Source organism: Hyla sarda, chromosome 3, assembly GCF_029499605.1.
Source record: "Hyla sarda isolate aHylSar1 chromosome 3, aHylSar1.hap1, whole genome shotgun sequence".
NCBI classification, from domain to species: Eukaryota; Metazoa; Chordata; class Amphibia; order Anura; family Hylidae; genus Hyla; species Hyla sarda.
The window spans coordinates 72009565-72030584 of record NC_079191.1 but is presented as its reverse complement, the minus strand read 5'-3'; the positions used below and the strand labels follow the sequence as shown (position 1 = coordinate 72030584).

Genomic DNA, 21020 nt, shown 5'->3' with positions numbered 1-21020 from the left:
GAAAACCGTATGCATTGACTTAACAATGTAAACCGTATGTCAAATGCATCATCCGGTTTAGTCTGTTTTGCGTCTTATACGGTTTTGTCCGTTTTTTTTTTACCTGTACCCAAAACCATAGTCTACCACAGTATACGTTTATTTTTTAACATGGGAGTCAATGGGAACCGTACAGAAGTGTATGTGTGTACGGTTCCATATGGTTTTTGACTTTGCACAGTTTTTCTTGGAATTTCAATCAAACAAGTGAAACTTTATTCAAAATGGAGTGAAAAGTTAAAAACGTATAAGTTTTTTTTCTTAAAAAACGGATGCAACCGGACATCATTTTTCAAACCGTATACGGTTTTTAACTGTATAGGGGTTGAAAATTGTACACAAGTTTTGATACAGTTTAGTCCGGTTTTGAGGAATCCGTTTTTCATCAAAAACCTGATACGGGAACTGTATTGCAAAAACGTGGTGTGCATGCACCCTAATCGAAGGGTGCATTCACATCATGATTTTGCTTTACAGTTTCTGTATACTGTTTGTATAGGGCAGTGGTCTTCAACCTGCGCACCTCCAGATGTTGCAAAACTACAACTCCCAGCATGCCCGGACAGCCAACGGCTGTCATTTTCTAAAAGAAGGGGCAGGCTGGATAATAAAGGAACGAGACTTGGAACCAATAGTCACCTTAAAGAGTATCTGTCATCAAACTATATTTTATAAACTAACTCAGATTATATTCCCTAACACCCCTCCTGCCCTTAAAAAAAATGTTTCTGAGCTTTAAAAAGCTGTGTATCATACCTTTCCCCTTGCTCACATTGTGTGAGCTCCTGGCAGGAGAAAGTGGGCGTTCCCCAGCAGGCGCAACGTCACTGAAGCCTGTGAGAGCTGTGCCTCACCATGCCCCGCACACACTTCCTGAGTTTGGTCTCCTGCCAGGCCGGCAAGAGACCAAACTAACTGTTTTACTTGCGGCGGGGAACATTCTAGAGCCACCTACTGGCCATTTTTTCACTCACATTAAAAACATATAAAGGTTGAGAATTTTAACAGCAAGTAAATAGAAAAATGTCTTATAATTACATAAGGAACAATATATTTAAAGTTTAGCTTGGTGATAAGTATTCTTTAAGCCTTTGCTCATGGCGGAGAATAAGAGAAAACAAACAAGAAGACTTTCCTTTTATCTGAAGAACAAATGGCTAGACTGTAGCGATGGTCCATTAAGTAGAAGAGTTAGGCTAGGTTCAGACTACGGAATTTCCGCCTGCAATTTTGCTTTGAAATTGCAGGCGGAAATTCCGCTTACTAAAATGTATAGTGTAGTGAATGGTTTTCCGTTCACAAATTCACACTTCGGAATTTGTGAACGGAAAATGCGCTTGGGAATTTCCGCCTGAAGAAAGGCGTTGCTCTTTCTTCAGGCGGAAATCCGCGCGGAACACATTGCAGTCTAGTGGAGACTGCAGTGTCCGCGCGGTCCTAGCGCCGACTGATTCAGTCAGCACTGGCCCAATTCGGAATCTCTGGGCGGAAGTTTTCTGCCCGGAGATTCCGTAGTCTGAACCTAGCCTAAAAGAAACAAGGATGGAGATCATGACTAAAGTCAAGAACAAGAAACCTTAAAGGGGTACTCCGGTTGAAAACAATCTAATTTTAAATCAACTGGTGCCAGAAAGTTATACAGATTTGTAAATTACTTCTATTAAAAAATCTTAATCCTTCCAGTACTTATCAGCTGCTGTATACTACAAAGAAAGTTATTTTCTTTTTGAATTTCTTTTCTGTCTGACCACAGTGCTCTCTGTCGACACCTCTGTCCTTGTCAGGAACTGTCCAAATCCCCATAGAAAACCTCTCTAACTCTGCACAGTTCCTGAAACGGAAAGGTGTCAGCAGAGAGCACTGTGGTCAAACAGAAAAGAGATTCAAAAAGAAAATAACTTTCTCTGTAGTAAACAGCAGCTGATAAGTACTGGAAGGATTAAGATTTTTTTATAGAAGTAATTTACTAATTTGTTTAACTTTCTGTCACCAGTTGATTTAAAGGGGTACTCCGGTGCTTAGACATCATATCCCCTAGATCGCGGGGTCCCAACGCTGGGGACCCCCGTGATCTTGCACGCCACCCCCCGTTAAAATCAGTCCCCGGAGCGTGTTCGCTCCGGGTCTGATTACTGCTGATCACGGGGCCGGAGCATTGTGACGTCACGACTCCGTCCCCACTTCACGCTCCGCGCCCTCAATGAAAGCCTATGGGAGGGGGCGTGACAGCTGCCACGCCCCCTCCCATAGACTTGCATTGAGGGGCGGGGCGTGACGTCACACGGGGGCGGAGTCGTGACGGTCTCACGTCACCGTGGTCGGGAGCCGAAGCCTCCAGCGTTTCCGGAAGCCGCAACAGGTGGGCCCTGCAGCCGAGATCCCGGGGGTCCCCAGCGGCGGGACCCCCGCGATCTGACATCTTATCCCCTATCCTTTGGATAGGGGATAAGATGTCTATGGGCGGAGTACCCCTTTAAAATAAATTGTTTTCCTTCAGAGTAAGTACCCCTTTAAAAAAAAAAGGCAGATCTGAAGAAACACTTGTCATATGAGATGCCCAACTTGAGGGCATCTCATAAGGTTTGGTCCGATAACAATCCGCACTGAATAATAACAACCAAGGTCTAAACATTAAGAGTTAAACCCAATAATAAAAAAAAAACTATTATATACAGGTAAGAAGTAACTCTGGATACAAAGAAGAAATGACAGTATAGGGCAGTGGTCTCCAACCTGCGGACCTCCAGATGTTGCAAAACTGCAATTCCCAGCATGCCCGGACAGCCAACGGCTGTCCGGGCATGCTGGGAGTTGTAGTTTTGCAACATCTGGAGGTCCGCAGGTTGGAGACCACTGGTATAGGGAATTCCCGACAAAAGTATTTAGCTAATAAAATACTACACGAATTCTCATCCTAAACCTGCTTATAACAGAGGGTGGGAGAATGAGTGGCACCACAAGCAGACGAATATACCATCTTGGGAGATTGCCAGTCCATTTCCTAGATAAGAGTGCGCCCTGCTAGTTTTTGGGAAGTGCAAAATAAATAGATAAAATCCAGATTTGGGGCATTTTATTGAACATATGGTTGCTTGCTGCCCACATCTCGCTATAGAAACATTTACAGAGCTCACGTAGGGTTAATACCAGATTTTCAAGCTCATAATACCCCTTTTGATTAATGCTATTAAAACCAGGTTGGCATTAACCCCAGAAGGGCTAATAATAGGATGGCAAATTAAGGGGTACTCCGGTGAATAACTTTTTATTTTTATTTTTTTTAAATCAACTGGTTGCCAGAAAGTTAAACAGATTTGTAAATTACTTCTATTAAAAAAAAATCTTAATCCTTCCTGTACTTATTAGCTGCTGAATACTACAGTGGAAATTATTTTCCGTCTGAAACACAGAGCTCTCTGCTGACATCATGAGCACAGTGCTCTCTGCTGACATCTCTGTCCATTTTAGGAACTGTCCAGAGTAGAAAAAAATCCCCATAGCAAACATATACTGCTCTGGGCAGTTCCTAAAATGGACAGAGATGTCAGCAGAGAGCACTGTGCTCGTGATGTCAGCAGAGAGCTCTGTGTTTCAAAACGAAAAGAATTTCCGCTGTAGTATTCAGCAGCTAATAAGTACAGGAAGGATTAAGATTTTTTAATAGAAGTAATTTACAAATCTGTTTAACTTTCTGGCACCAGTTGATAAAAAAAAAAGTTTTTCACCGGATTACCCCTTTAATAGTTCCACCATGTAGTTCGCAGGAGGGCACAGGAAACCAACAAGTAGTGTCCAAGAAATGGCAATGCCAGTCTAATTCTGAGATGGCACGGGTGGTTCTGCCCAAGTAAGGAAGCAAAGCGTATAGTCTTGAGATAAATTTAGGATGGCAATGTGTGCAGTGTACAACCACATAAATACCTGGATGGCAAAGTAAACAGTGCCAAAGCTGAGAGACGATAAAATGGCAAGAAAACAGCAGCAAGGTTTATGTTCCTTCAACAATGTCAGGATAATAATGCAACCACATAGTTTGTAGTAAGATGCCCAAAACCAGCAAGTGCCTAGTGTCCAAGAAATCCTGCAGTAGCAAGGTTTGGGTTAATACTATAAAAGCAGGGTATTTAGGGTCCGACAGGGGTTTCTACCAGGGTGGCAAGATTAACAGTGCCAACTTTTAGTTGAATAGTGAGATGGCAAGGTATTTAGTGCCCATGAAGGGTTAGTACTAGTGGAGCACAGTCAGTGGTGCTCAGACGGGTTTATACTATAGGGAAAAGGTTTGCAGGTATGACCCATGGAAGAAGGGAAAAATAAACTGCAAAATGTGAACTTTCCAACCAGGATGGCATAACATGCAGGACACTTATAGGATGAATAGCAATATGGCATGAGATGGTATAGCTAATAAGGATTAGTATCAGGATGGCATAGAATGAAGTACACCTATAGGATGAAATCCAATTTGGCATGAGATGGTATAGCTAATATGGATTAATATTAGGATGGCACAGCAGGCAGCACACCTATAGGATAAAATCCAATATGGCATGAGATGGTATAGCTAATAAGGATTAGTATCAGGATGGCATAGAATGAAGTACACCTATAGGATGAAATCCAATTTGGCATGAGATGGTATAGCTAATATGGATTAATATTAGGATGGCATTGCATGCAGTAAACCTGTAGGATGAATACAACTATGACATGACATGGTATACATAATAAAAATTAATATTAGGATGGCATAACAGGCAGTACATCTAGATAAGGAATATCACTATAGAATAAGATGGTATAGCTAATAAAGATTAATATTAGGGTGGCACAGGAGGCAGTACACCTATAGGATGAATACCAGCATGGCATGAGATGGTATAGCTAATAAGGATTAATACTGGGTTGGCATGTTTATATTAGGATGGCATGTTTATATTAGGATGGCATGTTTACAGGATACTAGCATGGCATGTTTATATTAGGATGGCATGTTTATATTAGGATGGCATGTTTACTGTTACGCCTAGCGCTCCGGGTCCCCGCTCCTCCCCGGAGCGCTCACGGCGCCTTTCTCCCTGCAGCTCCCCGGTCAGCGCTGACCGGGAGCGCTGCCCTGTCATGGCCGTTGGGGATGCGATTCGCACAGCGGGACGCGCCCGCTCGCGAATCGCATCCCAGGTCACTTACCCGTTCCCGTCTCCTGCGGTCATGTGCTGGCGCGCGCGGCTCCGCTCTCTAGGGCGCGCGCGCGCCAGCTCCCTGAGACTTAAAGGGCCAGTGCACCAATGATTGGTGCCTGGCCCAATTAGCTTAATTGGTTCCCATCTGTTTCCTGGCTATATCTAGTCTCCTCCCTTGCACTTCCTTGCCGGATCTTGTTGCCCTAGAGCCTAGTGAAAGCGTTTTTGTGTGTTTATACCCTGTGTACCAGAACTTTGCTATCTCCCCTGACTACGAACCTTGCCGCCTGCCCCCGACCTTCTGCTACGTCCGACTTTGCTTCTGCCTACTCCCTTGTACCTCGCCTATCTTCAGCAGCCAGAGAGGTGAGCCGTTGCTAGTGGATACGACCTGGTCACTACCGCCGCAGCAAGACCATCCCGCTTTGCGGCGGGCTCTGGTGAAAACCTGTAGTGTCTTAGAACCGGTCCACTAGCACGGTCCTCGCTATCCCTCTCTGGCACAGAGGATCCACCTCCTGCCAGCCGGCATCGTGACAGTAGATCCGGCCATGGATCCCGCTGAAGTTCCTCTGCCTGTTGTCGCTGACCTCCCCACACTGGTCGCCCAGCAAGCCCGACAGATTGCCCAACAAGATCACCAGCTGTCGTACTTGACCACCATGACTCAGCAACTCCAGTCGCAGCTACAGCAGATTCAGTCTCAGCTACAGCAGCAGCAACCATCTCCTCCGCCAGCTCCTGCACCTCTTCCGCAGCGAGTGGCCACTCCTAGCCTCCGCCTGTCTTTGCCGGACAAATTTAATGGGGACTCTAAGTTTTGCCGTGGCTTTCTTTCCCAATGTTCCCTGCATCTGGAGATGATGTCGGATCAGTTTCCTACTGAAAGGTCTAAGGTGGCTTTCGTAGTCAGCCTTCTGTCTGGAAAAGCCCTGTCATGGGCCACACCGCTCTGGGACCGTGATGACCCCGTCACTGCCTCTGTACACTCCTTCTTCTCGGAAATTCGAAGTGTCTTTGAGGAACCTGCCCGAGCCTCTTCTGCTGAGACTGCCCTGCTGAACCTGGTCCAGGGTAATTCCTCCGTTGGCGAGTACGCCATACAATTCCGTACTCTTGCTTCTGAACTTTCCTGGAATAATGAGGCTCTCTGCGCGACCTTTAAAAAAGGCCTATCCAGCAACATTAAAGATGTTCTGGCCGCACGAGAGACTCCTGCTAGCCTGCATGAACTCATTCATCTAGCCACTCGCATTGACATGCGTTTTTCTGAGAGGCATCAAGAGCTCCGCCAGGAAAAAGACTTAGATCTCTGGCCACCTCTCCCACAGTCTCCACTGCAATCTGCGCCTAGGCCTCCCGCCGAGGAGGCCATGCAAGTGGATCGGTCTCGCCTGACCCTGGAAGAGAGGAATCGCCGTAAGGAAGAGAATCTTTGTTTGTACTGTGCCAGTACTGAACATTTTCTGGTGGATTGCCCAATCCGTCCTCCACGTCTGGGAAACGCACGCTCACACTCAGCTCTCGTGGGTGTGGCGTCTCTTGATGCCAAGTCGGCTTCTCCACGTCTCACGGTACCTGTTCGGATTTCCACTTCAGCCAGCTCTCCCCTCTCAGCCGTGGCCTGTCTGGACTCTGGAGCTTCTGGGAATTTTATTCGGGAGTCCTTTGTGAATAAATTCCATATTCCGGTGACCCGTCTTGTCAAGCCACTCCGCATCTCCGCGGTCAACGGAGCCAGGTTGGACTGTACCATACGTTTCCGCACGGAGCCCCTTCTTATGAGCATCGGATCTCATCACGAGAGGATTGAACTTTTGGTCCTCCCCAATTGCACCTCGGAAATTCTCCTTGGACTTCCCTGGCTTCAACTTCATTCCCCAACCCTGGATTGGTCCACTGGGGAGATCAAGAGTTGGGGGTCCTCTTGTGCCAAGAACTGTCTAAAACCGGTTCCCAGTAACCCTTGCCGTAACTCTGTGGTTCCTCCTGTATCCGGTCCCCCTAAGGTCATTAAGGACTCTGCCTGCCACAGGAAATGCCCCTCCCCCCCTCCCAGGCAAGCTTCTGTGTCCCCTCATGGCCCTCGTCCTGGTGTCACACTGCCCCGTGCCAGGTCTCGCCCTCTGCCCTCTCTCCCCATTCCTACTCCTGCGGTTCTGCCTGCCGTTGAGGAATCCCTCCTTCCTTTCCCGGTGTCCTCATCCCAGGGGAGGCAGTTACCCGATAAAGAGAAGGGGAGACCTAAGGGGGGGGGGGTACTGTTACGCCTAGCGCTCCGGGTCCCCGCTCCTCCCCGGAGCGCTCACGGCGCCTTTCTCCCTGCAGCTCCCCGGTCAGCGCTGACCGGGAGCGCTGCCCTGTCATGGCCGTTGGGGATGCGATTCGCACAGCGGGACGCGCCCGCTCGCGAATCGCATCCCAGGTCACTTACCCGTTCCCGTCTCCTGCGGTCATGTGCTGGCGCGCGCGGCTCCGCTCTCTAGGGCGCGCGCGCGCCAGCTCCCTGAGACTTAAAGGGCCAGTGCACCAATGATTGGTGCCTGGCCCAATTAGCTTAATTGGTTCCCATCTGTTTCCTGGCTATATCTAGTCTCCTCCCTTGCACTTCCTTGCCGGATCTTGTTGCCCTAGAGCCTAGTGAAAGCGTTTTTGTGTGTTTATACCCTGTGTACCAGAACTTTGCTATCTCCCCTGACTACGAACCTTGCCGCCTGCCCCCGACCTTCTGCTACGTCCGACTTTGCTTCTGCCTACTCCCTTGTACCTCGCCTATCTTCAGCAGCCAGAGAGGTGAGCCGTTGCTAGTGGATACGACCTGGTCACTACCGCCGCAGCAAGACCATCCCGCTTTGCGGCGGGCTCTGGTGAAAACCTGTAGTGTCTTAGAACCGGTCCACTAGCACGGTCCTCGCTATCCCTCTCTGGCACAGAGGATCCACCTCCTGCCAGCCGGCATCGTGACATTTACAATATTTGAGCATGGCATGTTTATATTATATTAGAATGGCATGTTTATATTAGTATGGCCAGTTTACAATATTTGAGCATGGCATGTTTATATTATATTAGAATGGCATGTTTATATTAGTATGGCAAGTTTACAATATTTTAGCATGGCATGTTTACATAAGGATGGCATGTTTATATTAAGATAGCATGTTTACAGTATATAAGGATGGCATGTTTATATTAGGATGGCATGTTTATATAAGGATGGCATGTTTATATTATCATGGCATGTTTATATTATCATGGCATGTTTATATAAGGATGGCATGTTTATATTATCATGGCATGTTTATATAAGGATGGCATGTTTATATTATCATGGCATGTTTATATTAGCATGTTTAGGTGATGCCCTAACAAGATGACTACTTTTATGATGAAACGCACAGTACCCATTTACCCCAGGATAGCACGGACCCCAGTAGGGTTAATGCCACTTATGCCATGATGATCTATTACGTGCCGCTGTATACCAATACAACCAGCAGCACAACAACAACCACCGCCGTCAGCTATAATAACAACCTCAGAGAACGTCATGGCGGGGAGTCCCCGGTAAAGTTCAACCATGAAGCTCTCGCTGATCTACACGAAGACCCAGGCATCCCATCCCTGCCCAGTGCCAATCACCTGCAGGGCACAAAAACACAAGTCTGGTAGCCAAGCAGCGCTCCCTGACTTGATCCACAGCTTGGCTTCCAGCAGGGGGGCGCCGAGAACTCTTCCAGGATAAGACATAATAACAAAGCTGCTGTGAAATAAACTGTGCCAGGCCACACCGCCTGTGCCCCCCTCCCCTCTCTCTTCTCTTATGTGTGTGTTTGCAGCCCTCCCCGGGGGCACCAGGAGCAGCGCGCGGACCTCTTAATGACACATTCCATACGGGCACAGACAAGCCAACACATCTGGGTACAGTGCGGGGTTCTTATGAATGGGGGGGGGGGTTTCAGAATGAGCGAGAACACGGATATAAACACGGGATCACGTTGCCATAAGCCTGCCAAGCCCTCTGTATGTCTGAGATATTAGTGTCATGTTCCATATAATAGTTAACCCGTATCCCTGCCAGGGCGGTCAGCGAATCTAGGAGATGACTTTAACACATGGAGCTGCCCTGTAAGTCAGTCCTGGTATTTACTGCAGATGGCATCGTGTGGGCACAGGCATGCCATACAATAGGAATGTTAGGATAGTAAATGTCTCGATCCCATACTTTAAACTGTCAACCTCTAGATGTTGCAAAACGACAACTCCCAGCATGCCCGGACAGCCGTTGGCTGTCCGGGCATGCTGGGAGTTGTAGTTTTGCAACATCTAAAAAGGTCCACAGTTTTTTAGACGACATGAATAATGTATGACCACCTAACGTGGGCACATAGACCATTCTTTTAGCTTATCTAATACCAGAACAATAAAGTCGGCGGTGCCCCTGTAGGCATATATGTAGGGGCACTCTGGACCAGTTAGGTAGGATCATCTGACGGGTGCCCATTTTCAACTATTGTTCAGTCAGTTAACAAAATGTGTGTAATAGGGAGTAATAAGATGATGGCAAAGTACGTTGTGCCAATGGTGGGCAGGGACCAAGTGCAGCTTGATAATACAGAGTGTGGTAACCAAACTGTTCTTGCGTTGGCACCTGTAACACAAGAGAAGTAGGTTCTGTGCCTGTGGAAAAAGTTAGTGGGTAAAAGCTAGGGTGGCAAGATATGGATTGGTTAAGACTAGGTATGTTGTATAGGTTATCCTTAGATAACCTAGGGCTATGTGTAGGTAGAATGGCAATTGGTTCAGTGCCAGGGTAGTGCCTAGGCAAGGTGCTAATTTAGGGACTAACCAGATAAGGGTAAAAGATTAGCACAAAGAGGGTAGTGCCCAAAAAGGGATGGTAGTGGTGCCAAGTTGGGAGCTAACAAGGTTAATCATGACCAAATAGAAGGCAGTGCCCATACTAGGGTGGAAGTTTTTGTAAAGTGCAGTAAGGAGAGGATGCCAATGGTGCCAAATTGGGGACTAAGGTGAAGGATGAGCACACGGGGGGGGGGGGGGGGGGGGGGTAGTGCCTATGTAGGGTGGTAACTAATACCAGGCTTGCAAGGTGCTGTAACAGGAGGATGCCAATGGTGCCAAGTTGGGGATTAAGGTGAAGGATGAGCACCCAGGGGGGTAGTGCCTATGTAGGGTGGCAGCTAATACCAGGATTGCAAAGTGCTGTAACAGGAGGATGCCAATGGTGCCAAGTTGGGGACTAAGGCGAATCATGAGTAGACAGGGGGTAGTGCCCATGTAGGGTGGCAGTTTTTGTAAAGTGCAGTAAGAAGAGGATGCCAATGGTGCCAAATTGGGGACTAAGTTGAAGGATAAGCACACATGGGGGGTAGTGCCTATGTAGGGTGGTAGCTAATACCAGGCTTGCAAGGTGCTTTAACAGAAGGATGCCAATGGTGCCAAGTTGTGGATTAAGGCGAATGATGAGTTGACAGGGGGCAGTGCCCATGTAGGGTGGCAGTTTTTTATCAGTAGGGTTATACTGAGCTGACAGGGGGCTGTCACAGGAGGATTCCAATGGTGCCAAGTTGAGGACTAGGTGAATGGTGAGCAGACAGGGGGTAGTGCCCATGTAGGGTGGCAGTTTTTTTTATCAGTAGGGTTATACTGAGCTGACAGGGGGCTGTCACAGGAGGATTCCAATGGTGCCAAGTTGAGGACTAGGTGAATGGTGAGCAGACAGGGGGCAGTGCCCATGTGAGGTGGAAGCTAATCCCAGGCTGACAAGGTGCTGTCACAGGAGGATGCCAAGGTGTGCCCCGGGGCTGGGATCGTGAGGGATTAGGTGGCACCTGGCACGATGACTGGCACTGCCCCCTGGTCTAGGTGCAGATCCTTTCTCGTCTCCTCCGTCATCTGACAAGGAAGGAAGTTTTCCCCGTCTATCTCTCCCTTCTAACCTTACCTCCCTCCCTTCATAGCCGGCACAGCGCAGGCGCACAGGACCTTTATTAACATGCACTTAATAATACACCGGAGGATGCAGCTTCACTTCTCCAACATCCCCGGGAGCGGAGCCGAGGAGAGCGGCGGAGACACGGGCACAGCGCCCCGGGTAACCCCGGCTTCAGCACCACAGACACTGGACAGCCCCTTACCTGCGCACCGCTCCTGTCCTTGTCCTCTCCAGAGCATTCACCGGGCTGCAGGGTCCACACTTGGTCAGGTGCTGGCTCCTAGTGGATGCCCAGCCAGTGCCAGCAGGGGTGATGCCAGGCGGAGTGTCCGTGCCCGGGGCAGGAGGAGGAGGATGGCGGTCTGGGCAGGGTACAGTGCTGCTGCTGCTGCTGCAGGATCCGGACCATGCTCCCTTCTGGCTCCCTGCTTCTCCGAGGCTGTGTCTACTCGCTGGATGGGGGCGGGGTCAGCGGCGTCACGGCCGGGAGGGGCCACACGGGGGAGGCGGCCACGAGCTAGACACGGGCGGCACGGCGGGCTCCGGGATCACAGGCACCGGGCACCGCTCTGATCTGTCACACAGGGAGCGATACCGGATATGTCAACCAGAATCCCGTTTGTTTCTTCTCCGTATCCATTATCTATCTATATATCCATCTCATATCTATCTCATATCTATCTATCTCATATCTATCTATCTCATATCTATCTCATATCTATCTATCTATCTCATATCTATCTATCTCATATCTATCTATCTATCCATCTCATATCTATCTATCTATATATCCATCTCATATCTATCTCATATCTATCGATCTCATATCTATCTATCTATCTCATATCTATCTATCTATCTCATATCTATCTATCTATCTATCTATCTCATATCTATCTATCTATCTCATATCTATCTATCTATCTATCTCATATCTATCTATCTATCTCATATCTATCTATCTATCTCATATCTATCTATCTATCTCATATCTATCTATCTATCTCATATCTATCTATCTCATATCTATCTATCTCATATCTATCTATCTCATATCTATCTATCTATATATCCATCTCATATCTATCTCATATCTATCGATCTCATATCTATCTATCTCATATCTATCTATCTATCTATCTATCTATCTCATATCTATCTATCTATCTATCTATCTCATATCTATCTATCTATCTCATATCTATCTATCTCATATCTATCTATCTATCTCATATCTATCTATCTATCTATCTCATATCTATCTATCTATCTCATATCTATCTCATATCTATCTATCTATCTATCTATCTATCTATCTCATATCTATCTATCTCATATCTATCTATCTATCTCATATCTATCTATCTATCTCATATCTATCTGTCTCATATCTATCTATCTCCTATCTATCTATCTATCTATCTCATATCTATCTATCTATCTCATATCATCTATCTCATATCTATCTATCTATCTCATATCTATCTATCTATCTCATATCTATCTATCTCATATCTATCTATCTATCTCATATCGATCTATCTATCTCATATCTATCTATCTCATATCTATCTATCTATCTATCTCATATCTATCTATCTATCTATCTCATATCGATCTATCTATCTCATATCTATCTCATATCTATCTATCTATCTATCTATCATATCTATATCACATCTATCTATCTCATATATTTCTCATATCTATCTATCTCATATCTTTCTATCTATTTCATATCTATCTATCTCACATCTATCTATCTCATAACTATCTATCTATCTATCTCATATCTTTCTATCTATCTCATATCTATCTATCTTCTATCTATCTATCTATCTCCTATCTATCTATCTATCTCATATCTATCTATCTCATATCTATCTATCTATCTCATATCTATCTATCTATCTATCTATCTCCTATCTATCTATCTCCTATCTATCTATCTCATATCTATCTATCTCATATCTATCTCATATCTATCTATCTATCTATCTATCTCATATCTATCTATCTATCTATCTATCTATCTCATATCTATCTATCTATCTATCTCATATCTATCTATCTTTCTATCATCTCTCTCCCTCTTTCTGTCTGACCATATTTATGCTCTTTAAGTTTTTTCTCTTGGTTGTCTTTTTCTTTCCTTTATTGTTTCCCCATTTTCTGCACTTTTCTGTCCTCTGTTCTGTTCTCTTCTCCTTCCTCTCTTCCCTTCTGTTTTCCTTATATCATTCCTTTCTTTTTCCTTTCATCCATCTGCACCTTCCTCCATTTCTTTCTTTCATTGAACATTTTTCTCTTTTTCTTCATAGTTTTTCCTCTGTGCTTTTGTTTCCTTTCTTCCCCTTTCCCTCCATCCCTTTTTATCTTCCTTCTTTTTCCCTTTTCTTATGTTACTTTTAACTTGTAGTAAAAGTTTCTAACATACTAATAACTTGTTGATTTTTTTATTCTTTTTTTTTCTGACTTTCTTCCTCTCTTCTCACTCTTGTCTGTTTTCATTTAGTATTTTATTTCCTTTCTTCCTCTCACTTCTTCTCACTCTTCTCTTTGATTCCTTTTTTTCTCCTTCTCACTTCTTTATTTCCTTTCTTCCTCTCACTTCTTCTCACTCTTATCTTTGATTCCTTTTGTCTCCTTCTCACTTCTTTATTTCTCCCGTCCTTTGCAGCCGTTTTCCTGTGTAAGAGTCTTGTGTACATTTCATTATATATCTCCCTATTTTATCACTAGGAGCCTTCATCCTGTCCTGTTCCCGGTATTCCGCCATCCTATTTCATGTGGCTCTGTCCTCATAAATTGAAGCTGAGAGTAAAGTGATTACAATGAGTTATTAGTAATTGGAAGGTGACCCCGTAGGTGACAGAGGGCACTGAAAGATGGAATTTGGGTTCCAAACCAGGTCATGACCATCTGATCCCATTTGTCTCTAGATCAGATAGAGATTTTTTTTTTCTGCTTCAAATGAAATATCTTCTGCTTTGTCTTATTCAGCTTTTTACATTCATGATAAGGCTATTTATAATTATAGTATAAGTAAGCTCCTCTTCTAGATATACTCAGTAAGAAGACTGAAATAGGAGGCACTCTACAGTAGACTGCTGTTTTGTGAAACTTTAGACGACACAATCTGACTGCTGTTATAAGGGGCACTCCACAGTACACAGCCAGACTGCTATGTGGGGAGCTCCAGACTACACTGCCAGACTGCTGTTATGTAGGGAGCTCCAGACTACACTGCCAGACTGCTGTTATAGGGGAGCTCCAGACTACATTGCCAGACTGCTGTTATAGGGGAGCTCCAGACTACACTGCCAGTCTGCTGTTATGTGGGGAGCTCCAGACTACACTGCCAGACTGCTGTTATAGAGGAGCTATAGACTGCCCAGCCAGACTGCTGTTATAGGGGGAGCTCCAGACTACACAGCTAGACTGCTATTATAAGGGGAGCTCCAGACTACACAGCCAGACTGCTGTTATGGGGGAGCTCCAGACTACACAGCTAGACTGCTATTATAAGGGGAGCTCAAGACTACACCGCTAGACTGGTGTTATTGAGGGAACCCCAAACTACACAGCCAGACTGCTGTTATAGTAGTAGCTCCAGACTACACAGCTAGACTGCTATTATAAGGGGAGCTCCAGACTACACTGCCAGACTGCTGTTATAGGGGAGCTATAGACTGCCCAGCCAGACTGTTGTTATAGGGGGAGCTCCAGACTACACAGCTAGACTGCTATTATAAGGGGAGCTCCAGACTAGACAGCCAGACTGCTGTTATGGGGGAGCTCCAGACTACACAGCTAGACTGCTATTATAAGGGGAGCGCCAGACTGCACCACTAGACTGGTGTTATAGAGGGAACCCCAGACTACACAGCCAGACTGCTGTTATAGTAGTAGCTCCAGACTACACAGCTGTCACGATTCGGCTGGCAGGAGGTGGATCCTCTGTGCCAGAGAGGGATTGGCGTGGACCGTGCTAGTGGACCGGTTCTAAGCTGCTACTGGTTTTCACCAGAGCCCGCCGCAAAGCGGGATGGTCTTGCAGCGGCGGTAGCAACCAGGTCGTATCCACTAGCAACGGCTCAACCTCTCTGACTGCTGAAGATAGGCGCGGTACAAGGGAGTAGACAGGAGCAAGGTCGGACGTAGCAGAAGGTCGGGGCAGACAGCAAGGATCGTAGTCAATAAGGCAATAGCAGGAGGTCAAGTACACAGTATGGACAAACACAGTAAACGCTTTCTCTAGGCACTAAGGCAACAAGATCCGGCAGGGGAGTGCAGGGGCAGTGATCAGATATAGTCTGGGAGCAGGTGGGAGCCAATTAAGCTAATTGGGCCAGGCACCAATCATTGGTGCACTGGCCCTTTAAGTCTCAGAGAGCTGGCGCGCGCGCGCCCTAGAGAGCGGAGCCGCGCGCGCCAGCACATGACAGCAGGGAACCGGGACGGGTAAGTGACCTGGGATGCGATTCGCGGGCGGGCGCGTCCCGCTGTGCGAATCGCATCCCCGACGGCCATGACAGTGCAGCGCTCCCGGTCAGCGGGACCGACCGGGGCGCTGCGGAGAGAGAGACGCCGTGAGCGCTCCGGGGAGGAGCGGGGACCCGGAGCGCTAGGCGTAACAACAGCTAGACTGCTGTTATAGGGGGAACCCCAGACTAAACATTCAGACTTCTGTTATAGGGGGAACCCCAGACTAAACATCCAGACTTCTGTTATCGAGGGTGCTCCAGACTACAGAGGCAGACTGCTGTTTTAGGAGAGTCCTAGGTCACATACATTGCTGGACTACATAGCCAGATGCCTGTTATAGGGGATCTACAGACTACACAGCCAAACTACTGCCATAGGGGGAGCTCGTGAGTACACATCCAGCCTGATGTCATGGGAAGCTCTAGTCCAGGGGTAGGAATAACTTTGATGGTGCTGTGCCAAAAAATGTTTTCAAAGTCGATTGGTGTGCCGGAAATATGGGTGTGGCTTACTGTGGGGGTGTGGCTTGTCAAATGGTAATTGTTTTTATGTGTTTTTTTTTCTTTCAGAATGTTTCCAACTTATTGTCCCCTCTATAAGGAGCTTACAGTGAGAACAATACAAAGAGAGGGGATTGCCTCCAACCAGCCAATAAAGTATTTGTTTAGCATGGATAGCCATTTTAATTCAGACCCCAGTATAACACAAACCCCAGAATGAGACTCCAGTATCACTACCCTAAATAATTTAGACCCCAGAATCAAACCCGAGTATCACCGTCCCGCATAATACAAACCCCAGAATCAGACCCCAGGATCACTGTCCCTCATAATATAGACCCCAGTATCACCGCCCGCATAATACAGACCCCAGTATCACCACCCACCATAATACAGACCCCAGAATCACCACCCACCATAATACAGACCCCAGAATCCGACCCCAGTATCACTTCCCTGCATAATACAGACCCCAGAATCAGACCCCAGTATAACTTCCCTGCATATTACAGACCCCAGTATCACCGCCCAGCATAATACAGACCCCAGAATCAGACCGACCATAATACAGACCCCTGAATCACCACCCACTATAACACAGACCCCAGAATCAGACCCCACCATAATACAGACCCCAGAATCAGTCCCCACCATAATACAGACCCCAGAATCAGTCCCCACCATAATACAGACCCCAGAATCAGACCCCACCATAATACAGACTCCAGAATCACCACCCACTATAATACAGACCCCAGAATCAGACCCCACCATAATACAGACCCGTGAATCAGACCCCACCATAACTCAGACCCCAGAATCAGATTCCACCATAACACAGACCCCAGAATCACCACCCACCATATCACAGACCTCAAATTCAGACCCCACCATAATGCAGACCCCAGAATCACCACCCACCATAATACAGACTCCAGAATCACCACCCACCATAATACAGACCCCAGAATCAGACCCCACCATAATACAGAACCCAGAATCAGACCCCACCATAATACAGATCCCAGAATCAGACCCACCATAATACAGACCCCAGAATCACCACCCACCATAATACAGACCCCAGAATCACCACCCACCATAATACAGACCCCAGAATCAGTCCCCACCATAATACAGACCCTAGAATCACCACCCACCATAATACAGACCCCAGAATCGGACCCCACCGAAATACAGACCCCAGAATCACCACCCACCATAATACAGACCCCAGAATCACCATCCACCATAATACAGACCCCAGAATCACCACCGGCTATAATACAGACCCCAGAATCACCACCCACCATAATACAGACCCCAGAATCACCATCCACCATAATACAGACCCCAGAATCAGACCCCACCATAATACAGACCCCAGAATCACCACCCACTATAATACAGACCCCAGAATCACCACCCACTATAATACAGACCCCAGAATCAGACCCCACCATAATACAGACCCGTGAATCAGACCCCACCATAACTCAGACCCCAGAATCAGATTCCACCATAACACAGACCCCAGAATCACCACCCACCATATCACAGACCTCAAATTCAGACCCCACCATAATGCAGACCCCAGAATCACCACCCACCATAATACAGACTCCAGAATCACCACCCACCATAATACAGACCCCAGAATCAGACCCCACCATAATACAGACCCCAGAATCAGACCCCACCATAATACAGATCCCAGAATCAGACCCCACCATAATACAGACCCCAGAATCACCACCCACCATAATACAGACCCCAGAATCACCACCCACCATAATACAGACCCCAGAATCAGTCCCCACCATAATACAGACCCTAGAATCACCACCCACCATAATACAGACCCCAGAATCGGACCCCACCGAAATACAGACCCCAGAATCACCACCCACCATAATACAGACCCCAGAATCACCATCCACCATAATACAGACCCCAGAATCACCACCGGCTATAATACAGACCCCAGAATCACCACCCACCATAATACAGACCCCAGAATCACCATCCACCATAATACAGACCCCAGAATCAGACCCCACCATAATACAGACCCCAGAATCACCACCCACCATAACACAGACCCCAGAATCAGACCCCACCATAATACAGACCCCAGAATCACCACCCACCATAATACAGACCCCATAATCACCACTCACCACAACACAGACCCCAGAATCAGACTCCACCATAATACATACCCCAGAATCACCACCCACCATAACACAGACCCCAGAATCAGACCCCACCATAATACAGACCCCAGAATCACCACTCACCATAATACAGACCCGTGAATCAGACCCCACCATAACTCAGACCCCAGAATCAGATTCCACCATATCACAGACCTCAGATTCAGACCCTACCATAATGCAGACCCCAGAATCACCACCCACCATAATACAGACTCCAGAATCACCACCCACCATAATTCAGACCCCACCATAATACAGACCCCAGAATCAGACCCCACCATAATACAGACCCCAGAATCAGACCCCACCATAATACAGATCCCAGAATCAGACCCCACCATAATACAGACCCCAGAATCAGTCCCCACCATAATACAGACCCTAGAATCATCACCCACCATAATACAGACCCCAGAATCGGACCCCACCGAAATACAGACCCCAGAATCACCACCCACCATAATACAGACCCCAGAATCACCATCCACCATAATACAGACCCCAGAATCACCACCGGCTATAATACAGACCCCAGAATCACCACCCACCATAATACAGACCCCAGAATCACCATCCACCATAATACAGACCCCAGAATCAGACCCCACCATAAAACAGACCCCAGAATCACCACCCACCATAACACAGACCCCAGAATCAGACCCCACCATAATACAGACCCCAGAATCACCACCCACCATAATACAGACCCCAGAATCAGATTCCACCATAATACAGACCCCAGAATCACCACCCACCATAATACAGACCCAAAGATCACCATAATGCAGACGCCAGAATCAGACTCCACCATAATACAGACCCCAGAATCACCACCCACCATAATACAGACCCCAGAATCAGACCCCACCATAATACAGACCCCAGAATCAGACCCCACCATAACACAGACCCCAGAATCAGACCCCGCCATAATACAGACCCCAGAATCACCACCCACTATAATACAGACCCCAGAATCACCACCAACCATATTATAGATCCCAGAATCACCACCCACCATAATACAGACCCCAGAATCAGATTCCACCATAACACAGATCCCAGAATCACCACCCACCATAATACAAACCCCAGAATCCCACCATAATACAGACCCCAGAATAACTACCCACCATAATACAGACCCCAGAATCAGACTCCACTATAATACAGACCTCAGAATCACCACCCACCACAATACAGACCCCCAGAATCACCACCCACCATAATACAGACCCCAGAATCACCACCCACCATAATACAGACCCCACAATCAGCACCCATCATAATACAGAACCCAGAATCACCACCCACCATAATACAGACCCCAGAATCCCACCTTAATACAGACCCCAGAATCAGACCCCACCATAATACAGACCCCTGAATCAGACTCCACCATAATACAGACCCCAGAATCACCACCCACCATAATACAGACCCCAGAATCACCACCCACAATAATACATACCCCAGAATCACCACCCACCATATTACAGACCCCAGAATCACCACCCACCATAATACAGACCCCAGAATCAGACCCCACCATAATACAGACCCCAGAATCAGACCCCACCATAATACAGACCCCAGAATCAGACCCCACCATAATACAGACCCCAGAATCACCACCCGCATAATACAGACCCCAGAATCACCACCCACCATAATACAGACCCCAGAATCACCACCCACCATAATACAGACCCCAGAATCACAACCACCATAATACAAACCCCAGAATCCCACCATAATACAGACCCCAGAATCAGATTCCACCATAATACAGACCCCAGAATCCCCACCCACAATAATACATATCCCAGAATTACCACCCACCATAATACAAGCCCCTGAATGGGACTCCATCATAATACAGACCCCAGAATCAACACGCACCATAATACAGACCCCAGAATCACCACCCACTATAACACAGACCCCAGAATCAGACCCCACCATAATACAAACCCCAGAATCACCATCTACCATAATACAGACCCCAGAATCACCACCCACCAAAACACAGATCCAAGAATCACCACCCACCATAACACAGACCCCAGAATCAGATTCCACCATAATACAGACCCCAGAATCAGATTCCACCATAATCCAGACCCCAGAATCACCACCCACCATAATACAGACCCCAGAATCAGTCCTCACCAAAATACAGACCCCTCAATCAGACCCCACCATAATACAGACCCCAGAATCACCACCCACCATAATACAGACCCCAGAATCAAACCCCACCATAATACAGACCCCACCATAATACAGACCCTGGAATAGGTCCCCAACATAATACAGACCCCAGAATCACCACCCACCATAATATAGACCCCAGAATCACCACCCACCATAACACAGACCCCAGAATCAGACCCCACCATAATACAGACCCCAGAATCAGACCCCACCATAATACAGACCCCAGAATCAGACCCCACCATAATACAGACCCCCAGAAACAGACCCCACATAATACAGACCCCAGAATCACACTCACCATAATACAGACCCCAGAATCACCACCCACCATAATACAGACCCCAGAATCACCACCCACCATAATACAAACCCCAGAATCAGACCCCACCGTAATACAGACCCCCAAATCAGA

General features: G+C 47.0%; 1 protein-coding gene across 3 annotated transcripts in view; it reads right to left on the bottom strand.

The window, feature by feature from the left end:
- Positions 1 to 11633, bottom strand: part of KLHL29 (kelch like family member 29) — a 917635-nt gene extending 906002 nt beyond the window's left edge. For all 3 annotated transcript variants that reach the window (XM_056564303.1, XM_056564304.1, XM_056564322.1), the window contains exon 1: positions 11381 to 11633. The gene's annotated coding sequence lies outside the window, so the exon portion shown is untranslated. The remainder of the gene's footprint in view (positions 1 to 11380) is intronic.
- Positions 11634 to 21020: the final 9387 nt, after the last annotated feature.